Source organism: Octodon degus, unplaced genomic scaffold (assembly GCF_000260255.1).
Source record: "Octodon degus isolate 3935 unplaced genomic scaffold, OctDeg1.0 scaffold00067, whole genome shotgun sequence".
NCBI lineage: Eukaryota > Metazoa > Chordata > Mammalia > Rodentia > Octodontidae > Octodon > Octodon degus.
In genome coordinates this window covers 1,005,806-1,019,342 of record NW_004524643.1, presented here as the reverse complement: position 1 = coordinate 1,019,342, position 13,537 = coordinate 1,005,806, and the positions used below count along the sequence as shown (strand labels likewise).

At 39.3% G+C, this 13,537-nt stretch overlaps 1 protein-coding gene and 1 pseudogene across 1 annotated transcript in view; both read left to right on the top strand.

Annotated features, from left to right (window-relative positions):
- The window catches only part of LOC101560485 (zinc finger protein 287), a 210,923-nt gene that overhangs the window by 104,207 nt on the left and 93,179 nt on the right, over positions 1 to 13,537 (top strand). The window lies entirely within an intron of this gene.
- LOC101561280 lies at positions 10,788 to 13,531 on the top strand (annotated as a pseudogene).

Below are 13,537 nucleotides of genomic sequence, written 5' to 3'. Positions count from 1 at the left end.
CAATACAAAAGAATACAGATAAGAATTTTTGTTGGATTATTTTTTTATATTCAGGAAAAGAAGTCCCAAATGGAAATAAAGTTAGTGTCAATAGGGAATGCTTGCATAAATTATGGTACAACAATATTTTAAAACAGCCTGAGAATTTTCAAAATGCGTTATACTAATTGATTTAAAGGTTTTGTCAAAGTATTTTGATAAATTATTGCTTCATAATATATGTATATATTCGTTTTTGTTTAAGTGATATGTATATTATGTATATGTGCATTTGAGTGATTAGATGTGCATGCAGGCAGGCATAGAAGACTTGAGTAGGCTGTCAGTATTGGTTACCTTGAAAAGAACAAAAAAAACCATGAGGTTAGAAAATAGAGACTTTGGCCGGGGAGATGGCTTAGTGGAATAAGGGCTTCCCTGGCAAGCGCAAGGGTCTGAGTTCAATCCCTGGTTCCACAAAAAAAAAAGAGAGAGAGAGAGAGAGAGAGAGACTTTAAAATACAACAATGTAAATATAGTATGTAGTATGTATGGTTTTAAACTGTATATGTAATATTATGTATTTATATGAACATTTAAGAGAGATGAACGAAAAAATGCTCTCCAAAAGATTAATGATTATAGATGATCTGATATTGTTGGACTTTTCTGTGCTTTACAATGTGCATGTAATACTTACATAAAAAGGAAAAATTGTGGCAGTTACTAATTTTCTACAGTTTTCTTAATCAAAAGTTATCTAATAACCTATAAAGAAAGGATTAAAAATTTCAGATATTCTTTAAAAAAAGGCTCATTCATATGAAGGTCTTCTGGAGTAGTTTCTTCCATTGTTGTTTATTACTGCAGCAATACCAAATGTTCTTAATAAAAACTAGTAGTATATACTTTTCTGTTTTTTCCTGCTTGTTCAAAATTGTCACTACCCTTCTGGGTCATTGATATTTTTATCCATTTTGAATATTTTTCAAGTATCCTGAATGATTTTAATTAGTCTTACATCAAATATATACTTTAAATTTGAAAGAATGGGCATCTTAACAATCTTGAAACACCCAACCCATGAAAATGCTATATCATTTCACTTGTATATATTTTACATTTCAGTAGGTTGTATTTTTGTAATACGTCTTTCATTTTGTTTTTGTCAGGGTTGTTATTTTTTAGTTGTAAAAGTGTTGCTGTTAGCCTTTGTGTTTAGTATCTATATTTTATGCTGTGGTTTCATTTTTACATTGTTGCCCAATATAAATACATGTTATGTTTTTGTATTTATGTTTAAAACAACCAACTTTATATGTAAAAAAGTACAAATATGATGATCTTTGAGGCAAACTGGTAGGGGAAAGTAAACATTGGGAAGGTGCAGTGGGCATCAAGCCAGGTAGAAGGGAGAAAAAACCAGCCCAGAGCTCAGATCTGCCACATTTCATGGCCAGGCAAGGAAAGGTGGTAATGACTATCTCTCTTCTACTCTCCACAAAGAGTGTCTACAACCCAGAGATTTTGTCACTGGGCTCTAGACCTGGAACTGGGCCCTGAAGTAAGCCTACCAAATCCAGAATTCCATCCACTCATGGAATTGACAGGTCCCCTGAATACCAGAGCCAGGTGTGGTATAGGCAAAGATCAAAGTACTATCTCCACAGCTGTTCATCCTGGTTCCACATCTAACACCAGTAATGGCTATGCCACTGTGCAAACTACCTGTAACCTTAGCAGAAGTCAGTTGATTGGTTGCTGCCATGCCATTTGTGGACTGGAGTCAAGTTATTCCACAAGTCCTGGCTGCACTATGCTGCCACTAAATAGCAAGGTAGCTGGGCTGCAGGACAGGGTAGATTGATCACTGATGTTGTGTCACTGGGTTGTTTACAAAGGAAAGGCTAACATTTTGCTGCTCACTTGAGGACCACATGTGTGGCTCCTGGGTTTGAAGGATGGTGTAAAATTTCCCACGGTCCTTGAACCATGTAGGCTTGCACCGAGGCATCATTGGCACTGGGTGTTGCACTCCCAGGCCCAGTAATTGCACTGTCAGTTGGGCCATAGTTGACTTTGCGACTACAGGAGAATGAAAAATGATGGCCTTAGAGGATGATATCCATGTTACAGGGCAAAAGTATGGATGATAGTGCAGATGCTCTGCCTTTAAGGAGGCTACATGTGTAGGGTCCATGACAGAAAGAACTAGGACAAGTTAGGCACTAGGGGCACAGACTGGCTAGTATTGTCCATCTGGGCTCCTTACTGTGAGCCAAGTCATACTTTGTGTGTCAAAAAGCCATTAAAAGATTGGAATGGGGAAGGAAATAGTGTATAAGGGCTGAAGGACTATGGTCTTTTGCTGGCCCCTACCTGGACTCCTGTTCACAGGGACTCACAGTGCTTCTTGCTCTTGTTGGGGACTTCAGAGCTGATCCAGCAGAGCTATTGGGATAGGCTGAGTACCCAGTGTACATGTAGGTTTTGTAAAAATGGACAGAATTTGTTAGTTGTAACAGATTTTAGTGGAGTCTTTAAAGTTTTCAGTATACAAACATGTCATCTTGAGGCTGAGAACTGCACCATTCAAACAGGGTGGAAATGCATGTGGGCATTGACATTTTTGTATTTATTTTTAAATGACTTTTTTTTCTTCAAGTATCCCATCCCTCAAAAATGAAGATCTCAAATAGCATCACATCAAATAGGTACATAAGTGTGAAAGAATGGACTTTTTTTTTCAGTACAGGGTCTCACTACGTAGATCAGACTCATAGTGATCCACTTGTGTTCAGCCTTCCAAGCACTGGGATTACAGTCGTGTGCCACCACGCGCAGTAACAATTGCCACTTCAGCTCACCCTGGGGGCGGGGGCGGCGTGGCATGCTGGGGGTCGAACCCCAGCCAACTGCATCTGCCTAAACAGGTGCTTTAATTTGCTGAGCTATTTGGCAGGCCCAAGAATGGACATCTTAGCAATATTGAAAAACAACCTATTGGTGGAGCCAAAGAGACCATTTTCTTTTGAAACTCCATTTTAAAAATCACTTAAATTCACTGAATCCATAGAAAACTCACTCCCTCACCTCTTCCCACTTAGCTCACAGAGATAAGAACAAATAGTGAAAAGAAATTGAAAAATGAGGTAAATGTTCAACCACAATGTCCTATGACCAGGAGATGGTCAACACTGTCTGGGAAATGTAAACCTTGTGGCAATTGTGTGACATTCTTGCAACATTCCTAAAAATGACATGATAAGGTAATCTGGTTACTATGGAAACTTAAAAATATATAACCTAGAGGTAAAGTCCAAATGGGGCCTGTCAATGGTGAGTCCTGACTCTTTGAGTGTCAGTCAATGGTTCACAATAAGGCTTCTTTGTTCTATACTCTTAGTCTCTCTCTTGTGGATGCTGTCCTTGCTGACATTGCTATAACACTGTAAGCACACTACACCATTTCATTTTAACTTCAGTAGTTTTTATATATTTTTAATGAGGTTATCTTAGTTACTCTTCTCTCATTGCTGGGACAAATACCCGACACTCAACATGAAGGAAGGAAAGGTTTATTTAGCTCACAGTTACTGGAGGTTTCAGTCCATACTCAGCTGGCTCCAAGACAGAGTGGCACATGGCAGACAACGACCTTTCATGGGATGGCAAAGAGCAAGAGCACAGAAAGAGGTAGCAGCAGCTCAAGCAGCTAGCTTCTCTTTCCTCCTTACATTGTAATGCAAATTACCTGCCCCAGTGCCAGTGCAACATCCACACCCACAATAATCAATCACAAACTCCAGATGCTGCCCAGTGTCTGCCAGAGGTGTTGGGGGGACACCTATACACAAACCATAACAGAGTTCTACATTTTGGTTTTTTCAGAGTGCTGGGATTTTTCAATTGTGTTTCTCTTTGTATTTGCTATTTTTATGTTTTATGCTATTTTGGTTTCATTTTCTCATTGTTGCAACAATATAAATCGTTCTATAGAGATGTCATATATAAATATATGATAGACCCATGTATATATATATAGGATCTATTTTTTAATTTTGTATGTATTTATTTTTATTGGTGCACGTTTATAGTACATGATGATTACATTCCTTGGTACAAGCATGTGACACATTGATTTCCTGTTATACTTTTCCCCACCTCCTTCCTCCACCCTCTATCCTTTTTGACCCCTTATCTTATATATATGTTTTGTGCATATTTGTGTATGTAATGATCACATCACTCCTAGAAACCAGGTACATGTACACAACACATTGCAAGTCCCCTTTTAATCTTCCTTCTCCCTCTTCTCTCTTCCCTCTTCCCACCTGTCATTCCGTCTTTAAGAGAGATGAGCAGTGACAGCACCATCAGCTTCTGCTTAAAGAGGCAGAGTCGCTGCCATTAAAGGCAAGTCTTTGGATCTTGAGCCTCCTTTTATACGGGATCTATAAATAGGAAAATTTCAGTGTCACTGTGAGAAAGAAGTACTTTCAAAATACTACAATGTGTGGAACTAAAATATAACAAAAGAATTTAATTCACTGGCCCATACTTACCTAAGCACAAAAAGTTGACATGGCTATATCTAATGGTTTTGTCTTGCTGAACAATTTATTGTGAAGAGAATGCTTGGTGGACTTTACTCATTTTTTTGCTGATAACTCACTAAAAATCCCACCAATGTAAGAATAGAAATAAATAATATAATACATTAAGTAGCAATAATGACCATAGATTGTGTAATCCTGAAAACTTTCTATCATACTTTGCTACTGTGACAAAAATTAGGTGATAACATTGGCCTTTTATAATTTCAGGTTTCATTTTTAGTAGTTCATGTTTGCAGTTCATGTCGTTTACAGTCATCTTGGGGAGTGGTGATATGTACATCCTACAAAGTTGCAGCTTGTTTCTTTTTTCATCCCTTTCATCTTCTTCCCCCCCAATTCTCCTATATCATTTTTCATTCTTACTGATATTATTAATCTTAGCTCATGTTATGGTTATAATGTTTGCATATCTTTGTTCTCTGCATTTCCCATTCCCCTTCTTACTTGGACCATTTCCCTATTGAAGAGACCCATCTCCTTGTTCCCTGCTACATGTACTTATTCTCTTTGTTTATACTTTGCCTCATTCAAATGGAAGATACTGTATGGTATTTAACTTGTTTGTCTGGTTTAATTCACTCAACATTGTATTTTTCCAGGTGCATTCATTTTCCTATAAATATCTCAAATCTGTCATTCTTAATAGCAAAGTAGTACTCCATTATATATAGATGATACTACATATTTTTTATATCTATTTTTTATTTTATTTTAATTTTGTATTTGGCACAAGGTCTCACTACACAGCTCTGACTTGTGATCCTCTTGTTTTCAGCTTCCCCAGTGCTGGGATTACAGACATGCGCCTCCACTCTGGGACTTGATGGCTGGCTCAGCATACCTAGGTGTGGGACCTGCGGGGCATTTGGTGCCGGATTTGAACACTGGTCCCTGTGCTTGCCTAAGCAGGCTATATCCTTTTTTTTTTTTTTTTTTTTCGGAACCAGGAATTGAACTCAGGCCCTTGGGCTTGCCAGGCATTTTTTAACAAAAACATTTAAATTTGCGTGTGCATTTGTGTCTTTTTATGAATGCTTGTAGCATATGAAGAAGGACACATACTATGTGGCTACAATTAATTACCTAGAACATAGGTAAAAGTCCTTTGGTGATCTTTGTTAGTTTTAGAAGATCATCCTGAATTAGGACAAATAAGTTGTATGTTATAATTAATATTTCCTAGAAATTCGTGGATAAATATGTAAAAAAAGCCATAATGCACGAGTGATAAATATTTTAAGGATAGAGAAAGAGGTAAGAGTGAAGTAAGGAGGTGAGGGACCCTGAGGTTACTAAGAAATCAAAGTACAAACACTTTATGGACTTCCTGCTCAATGAATTGTGTTCCCTTTACAGCAATCAATATTTATGGATACTACATATTCTTTATACAGTTATCTGTTGATGGGTATCCAGACTGTTCCTAGTATTTAGCTGTTATGAGTTACATTACTACGAACATGGCTATTCATATATCACTGTAGTGCGATGTCCTAAACTCCTTGGAAATGGTACTTAGCAGAGGATGGCTGGGTCATATAAATTTGTACTTTTACTTTATTGAGAAATTGTGGGCTGGCCAAATAGCTCAGCAGATTAAAGTGCCTGCAAGCAGACACAGGGGTTGGGGATTCGATCCCCCAGGCCTGCTGTGCTAGCCCTGCCCCTGTGGCACACTGAGACAGCAATTGAGACTGGGTGTGGTGGCATGCACCTGTAATCCCAGCTCTTGGGAGGCTGTAAACAGGTGAATCACTACAAATCTAATCTAGTAGTGAGACGCTGAACACCCTGTAGACCCTTCCCTAAAATACAGGAAAAAAAAGCCTTAAACTTATGAGAAATCACCATACTGATTTCCATAATGGTCGTCCTAGTTTCCACTGCCACCAACAATGCAGGAGGATTCCTTTTCCACCACAGCCTCATCAGCATTTGTTATGGTTTGACTTCTCAAGGGTTGCCATTTTTTCCTGAAGTAAGATGGAATCTTAGCATTATGTTAATTTTCTCAGATGGTCACAAATGTTGAACATTTTTTCATATATTTTTGGTCATTTGTATTTATTCCTCTGAAGTATCTGTTCATTTCTCTTATCCATTTCCTTTTTTTATCTTTTATTTAATTTTTTATTTGGTACAGGGTCTTGCCACAGCTCAAACTGATAGCAATCCTCCTGTCTCAGCCTCCCCAGCTCTGGGATTATAGGCATGTGCCACCATGCCTGGTTTTGGTGGCCAGCATTGTGCTCTGGCATGGCATGTGGTACCAGGGATCGAGCCTGGGTCATTGCACTTGCCAGGAAGACACTTACACCACAAAGCTATCTCTCTGGCCCTCTCTTACCCATTTCTTGAATAGGCCTTTAATTCTGAGTGGTTTAATTGTTTGAGTTCTTCGGATTTGTGTGTGTGTGTGTGTGTGTGTGTGTGCGCAAGGACTCACTAGGCAGCTCTGACTCGTAGTGATCCTCCTGGTTTCTGCCTCCCTGCTGCTGGGATTACAGGTGTGCACCACCATGCTCAGACTCCATCACCAGCTCAGCGCACCAGGAGGCAGGGCTGGCATGGCATGTGGTGCCCAGGATTGAATCATGGCCCCTATGCTTACCTAAGCAAGTGCTTAGTCCACTGAGCTATATCACCAGCCCTTGTATATTTTTTTTTTCTAAAATACTCCACTGTTTAAGAAGTTGCTGGCAATTTTTTTTTATTCTGTAGATTCTCCTTTCACTCTAAAAATTGATTTTTTTTTTTGCTGTCTCAATGTTAAAAGGTCTGATATAATGCCATTTGTTGATTCTTGCTATTATTTCTTGTGCAGTTGAGGACCTGTTTAGAAAATATTTTCTATACTTATGGCTTTGAATGTTTTACATATTTTGTCTTCTAGTAGGTTTAATGTTTCTATTTTAATATTTAGATCTTTGAACCATTTTTATTTTAATTTAGTATGTGTTGAGAAATAAGGGTCCAGCTTCATCTTTTGTACACAGTTAACCAATTTTCCCAGCAACACTTGCAGAATAGGCTACTTTTCCTCCAACATATGTTTTTGACCCCTTTGTTGAAGATCAAATAGCTGGATGCATGTGGGGATGTTTCTGTATCTTCATTTCTGTTCCATTGATTCATGTTTCTGTTTTTGTTCCACTACCATGCCGTTTTTATCACTATTGCTTTGTAGTATAGACTAAAATAAAGTATTTCTACTCCTCCTGCTCTGCTCTTGTTTCTGGGATTTTTGTGGTTTAATATAAATTTAAGGATTTTTTTTTCCTTTCCTTTTTTTTTTTTTTTTTTCCAGGGATTGAACTCAGGCCCTTGTGCGTGCTGGGGAAGCACTTATTCTACTGAGCCATTTCCCTGGCCCTGGACTTTTTTTCTAGATCTATAAGTATGCTATTGGTATTTTGATTGAGGTTTCTTTACAACCCCTATCTGTATATTGGTTCTGGTAGTATGGTCATTTTGACAATACTGATACTGCCTATCCAAGAGCAGTAGGGGTCATCTTTCCATTTTCTGATGTCCTCTTCTGTCTCTTTCACAGTACTGTTTTTCTTTGTAGATGTTTTTCACTTCCATGTTAGCAGATGCAGTAAGTACCTTCAAAAGCATAAGGCACATCTCTAGGAGAATATTTACCCTCTGAACCTAACATGATACCACACTCAGATATGGGTGGAGCATCAGATGCTTTATCTGGGCCATCAGCTGCTTTGCATCCTTCAGAAATCCATGGCCACAACCATCTGGTGGGAACACACCGAGTCCCATTGTCTGTAAGCACACAAGCAGATCTCCTCCTGTCTTGCTTTACTGGCCTTCCCAGTGATCAGACATATCCTGTTCAATAAGAACCATGCATGCACAAAAGTGAAAGGGAGATCTTGGCATTGATAAATCAAGACACCTTCAGAGGAAAGGTTTTATTTTATTTATTATTTTTTGTATTTTAGGAAAGGGTCTACAGGGTGTTCAGGGTCTTACTACTACATTGGACTCTTAGTGATCTACCTATTTACAGCCTCCCAAGAGCTAGGATTACAGACATGTGCCACCACACCCAATCTAAGAGGAAAGATTTTAAGTTCAGGAAAATGAGCATGATGAATGTTATATAATGAATTCATGTGGGGGGTCTTCCCCCTTTTTAAATTTATATAAATAATATTTTAACATCCTCCATTGATGCTCTATGATAGCTTGACCTGTGCTGTTGTAGGGAATACCAGTAATATGGATAATATTCTGATTTTGAGGGAAGTTTTTAAAAATAGTACTTTTAAGTTCTGGACCATTATTGGTTTTCAGATGGTGGGGTCCCCATCACAGCAAAACATGTTAATAAATGTTGGGTAGAATTTTTGTCTTTAATTTTTCACAAGCTGTGCCATGGACACATAGAAATACTTGAGACACCTAAAAGGTCTCAGTTCAGTGACAGCAGTCTGCTAGGTATGATTGACCTTATTGCTATGAGGACTGGAAAAATGGCCCACCGTGGAAGTTGGGCAAGGAAAAATAAATTGCAAATAGTGCATCCCCTAAAAATAGAGGAAGCTTGAGTTTTAGTGAGGTGAAAGCGAGGATGTGAAGTCAAAGCACTGTAGTGCCATAAGCCATGAAATATTTGGACAGAATAAAAAGTATTAGCCACAAAAGAGTAATCTGATAAAGCTACAGTGGCATCAGCAACATTATTGCCTTAGAAGGAAAACTGGGGAGGCCAGTATGGGGCCATAGACGTCTAATAGTAGTAGTAGTAGTAGTAGTAATGATAATAATAATAATAATAGAATATTGATGAATGGCTGACTGGATAGCCAGAAAGTGTTGCGTTTGGAGTTTATTGGGGCATCTTGTAGGAAGGAGTCCACTAGAATGGGCACCACTAATGCTATATAGCTAGAATCAAAGTTGTGCTGGGCCACAGAGATAAAGCTCTGTGAACTGTGATGAGCTTTGTATGTCTTGTGTGGGGAAGTGTGGTGCGAATGCCATGGGCTATCAGCAAACCAAGTCACCACTGCCTTAACTTTTATTTCTGTCTCTAAAGATGTTGAGAGGTGTCTCGGTAGGTTCCTCCTTTAGTATAGGAGATGGTAAAAATGTATGCGTAGAAACTATAATTAAGATTCAGCTGACACATGACTGTGGATTCATCCTCAAAACTTAGCAAGAGCTGCTTATCACTCCATGCTCCTCATTAGTAGCTGAGAAAAAGTAATCTGTGAAAAAGAAATGATAATTTTATGGGGATCTATTTTAATGAATTGCACACAATGTTGTCATCTTTTGAATACTGATTCTGCTATATGGGATAAGTCAAAGTTAATTACCTTAGGGAAATTATGGCGCAGGAAAAGCCATTTTGCACAGTGGAGCTGAGTATCATATTAAGCTGGGAGACTGGTAGGACTGTGATTTTGTGAATTTTAATGTAGTGCATGTATTATCATAAATTCTACTTTTTTCTGTTTTTGTCTCATGTTGAAAATTTTTGGCTTAGGGTAGAAGCCCTGGTTTATCACAATAACCACATTTCAGTTTTGAGGTGACTTTTTTAAAGCACACACTGTACAGACTAACAATTAGCTTTTAAACTGTATGTAATGATGAAGTACGAGACAAATTGATCTTAGATATTTTTAACCAAGCATGACCACACCTCCAACTTTAGCAGAGGCTGCTTGGTGCCACAGTCTTCATGGCAGAGTAAAACAAATAAAAGGAAAAGACAAAGCCTCATCTTGTTAAGAGAAAAAAAGACCAATATTATCAGCAGGATTTTTTGGGGGGGGAAGGCTGAATGGAAAAGAGCTAAAAGAAACATCTATGAGAACCTTTTTTATATAAAGGAGCATATAGCCATTTTGTTAGGTAACTTGACTCCTTTTGTTACAGAGGTGACAAGGTGATTTACTTAAATATCTGCCTTACAAATATCCAATTTGGGCAGGGTCTTGTGGCCGGGGGTGGGGCGACACCCTGGAGGGAGCGCGCGCTCCGCAGCCTCCCTGTGGCTCCCGGGCTTCGGCGGCGGCGTCTCCCACGCACCCAGCCGCCTCCTAGCGGTGCGGCGCCTGCTCCCAGCCTAAAATGTCGAATGTGTAAATTCAGTGGAATAAATGGCGTCCAAAGTCACAGATGCTATAGTCTGGTATCAAAAGAAGATTGGTGCCTATGATCAACAAATATGGGAAAAATCTGTTGAACAAAGAGAAATCAAGCACACACAGCATACCTCTGACCGAAGTGGTTGGGCCCATATGGCTGATGCTGCTCTTGGGAACGGTGCATTGTCAGATCATGTCTACGAGGACACCCAGGCCACCTCTGAGTACGAGCGGTAAAAGAAGAAGGAAATTGAGGAAAGCAGTTCATTTGGAAGTGCACAGGGAAGGAGATGGCTCTAGTACCACAGATAATACATAGGAAGGAGCTGTCCAGAGCCACAGCCCAAGCAGCTCTTATGGTGTTGGTGCTGTCTTCAGGGATCTCTGGCACGCTGCGTTCTTATCACGATCAACTAAAACAAAGAATTCAATTGATAAATCAACAGAGACTGACAATGGCTATGTGTCTCTTGATGGGAAGCAGACTGTTAAAAACAGTGAAGATGGAATACAACATCATGAACCTCATTGTCAAACTCTTCGGTCGGAAGAGACCACCCGGCTCCCAGCAGTGCCGAGGAGCATCCTCAGCAAAGATACCCAAAGGACAATAACAAATGTCTCTGATGAAGTATCCAGTGAAGAAGGTCCTGAAACAGGATATTCACTTCGCCGCCACGTGGACAGACCTTCTGAAAGCGTCCTCTGGAATAGAAAGTCACATCATTACAAGAAGCATTATCCTAATGAGAGTCATCTGCCCTGGCTCCATAGCTCTCACCCAGGATTGGAAAAGATAAGCGCGATCGTGTGGGAAGGCAACGACTGCAAAAAAGCAGACATGTCTGTGCTTGAGATCAGTGGGATGATCATGAACAGAGTGAACAACCATATACCAGGAATAGGATACCAGATTTTTGGAAATGCAATCTCTCTAATCTTAGGTTTAACACCATTTGTTTTTCGGCTCTCTCAAGCCACAGACTTGGAACAACTCACAGCACATTCTGCTTCAGAACTTTATGTGATTGCATTTGGTTCTAATGAAGATGTCATGGTTCTCTCTATGGTTATAATAAGTTTTGTGGTTCGTGTATCTCTTGTATGGATTTTCTTTTTTTTTTGCTCTGTGTAGCAGAAAGAACTTATAAGCAGCGATTGCTTTTTGCAAAACTCTTTGGACATTTAACATCTGCAAGGAGGGCTCGAAAATCTGAGGTTCCTCATTTCCGGTTGAAGAAAGTACAGAATATAAAAATGTGGCTATCTCTCCGTTCCTATCTTAAGCGTCGTGGTCCACAGAGATCTGTTGATGTAATAGTTTCATCTGCCTTCCTGTTGACCATCTCAGTTGTATTTATCTGTTGTGCCCAGCTGCTGCACATGCACGAGATCTTCCTCGAGTGCCACTACAACTGGGAGCTGGTGATCTGGTGCATCTCCTTAACACTCTTTCTCTTAAGATTTGTTACCCTGGGCTCAGAAACAAGTAAGAAGTATAGCAATACCTCAATATTACTTACAGAGCAGATAAACCTCTACTTGAAAATGGAGAAGAAACCTAACAAAAAGGAAGAGTTGACACTAGTGAATAATGTTTTAAAGCTGGCTACTAAACTACTAAAGGAATTGGACAGCCCCTTTAGGTTGTACAGGCTTACGATGAATCCGCTGCTTTATAACATCACCCAGGTTGTCATCCTGTCAGCTGTGTCTGGTGTTATCAGTGACTTGCTTGGATTTAATTTAAAGCTATGGAAGATTAAATCATAACTATTCGGAGAAAAGGAGATGGAGCCCCTTCAGAGTCCGAGTGCTCACTAAGCTGCTGGAAAGCAGTCGCTGACCCTGAGCTTCAGGAGTCTCCGCTGGGAATTGAAGTGTTTACATCAGACTGTCTTGTGCAATTCTTGTATTTATTTTACTTGTTCACTATTTTTTTACATTTATTTTAGTTTTTATATTTTATTTTTAAGCGTTGATGTTCTTAGTTGTTGAAAGGGTGGTAACGCTGATATCCAGATACTTGAGACCCTGGTAATTGCTCCTACGAAGAAGCCGTGAAAACAAGCCATTGGGAAGCACCTTTTCTCCACCAGTGCCGTGACCTTGCCTTACTTGAGGAGAACTGCTGTAACTTTGGAATGGTGCATTGCACTCAGCTAAATGTGGACTTCATTTTCCTTGGTAAATCAAGATCTAGTCAGGGTTTCTCTTGAAATATTTCAGAGCAATGCCAGGATCTAAACTGATTAAGCTGCAGTTGAAACCCCCTTCAGTATTAATATATATAGTATTACATAACAGGTCAACAAGTGCTCTTTGATGCTAAAACACTTAATGGAGCAATAATTGTAAATGGTTACCATACTGTAAGATATTTTGATAAAAATTAATTAGTAATAATTGTATTTATTTGAAACACTGGGCTGTTTGCACAGCTCCAACTGTGCATGCTCAAAATGTGCACTTTTAAAAATTGTTACTTTTACTGTGTATCTTTCTATGGGTCTGTTCTAGAGTACAGGGGCATGATATGGTATCCTTCGAGTGAGGTCTGTACTCAGCTCACAAGTGAAGTGCCTACTGATCTTACTGAAGTACATTATGTTTACTCAAGTAAAATACTTTCCTCCCGTGGTACCCTATGGTGTGTGCTGTTCAGACCACATTCAAATGAACAACTTAAGAATGAGCTTCAAAACCAATAAAATACCCCTCTCACTGCTAGTTACAAAATTATACCCAAGTTTTCAGAAAAGACAGCCTCAGCTTACAAATTTTGTCCTCTAAACTTGATCCGGTGCATCCCCCTTC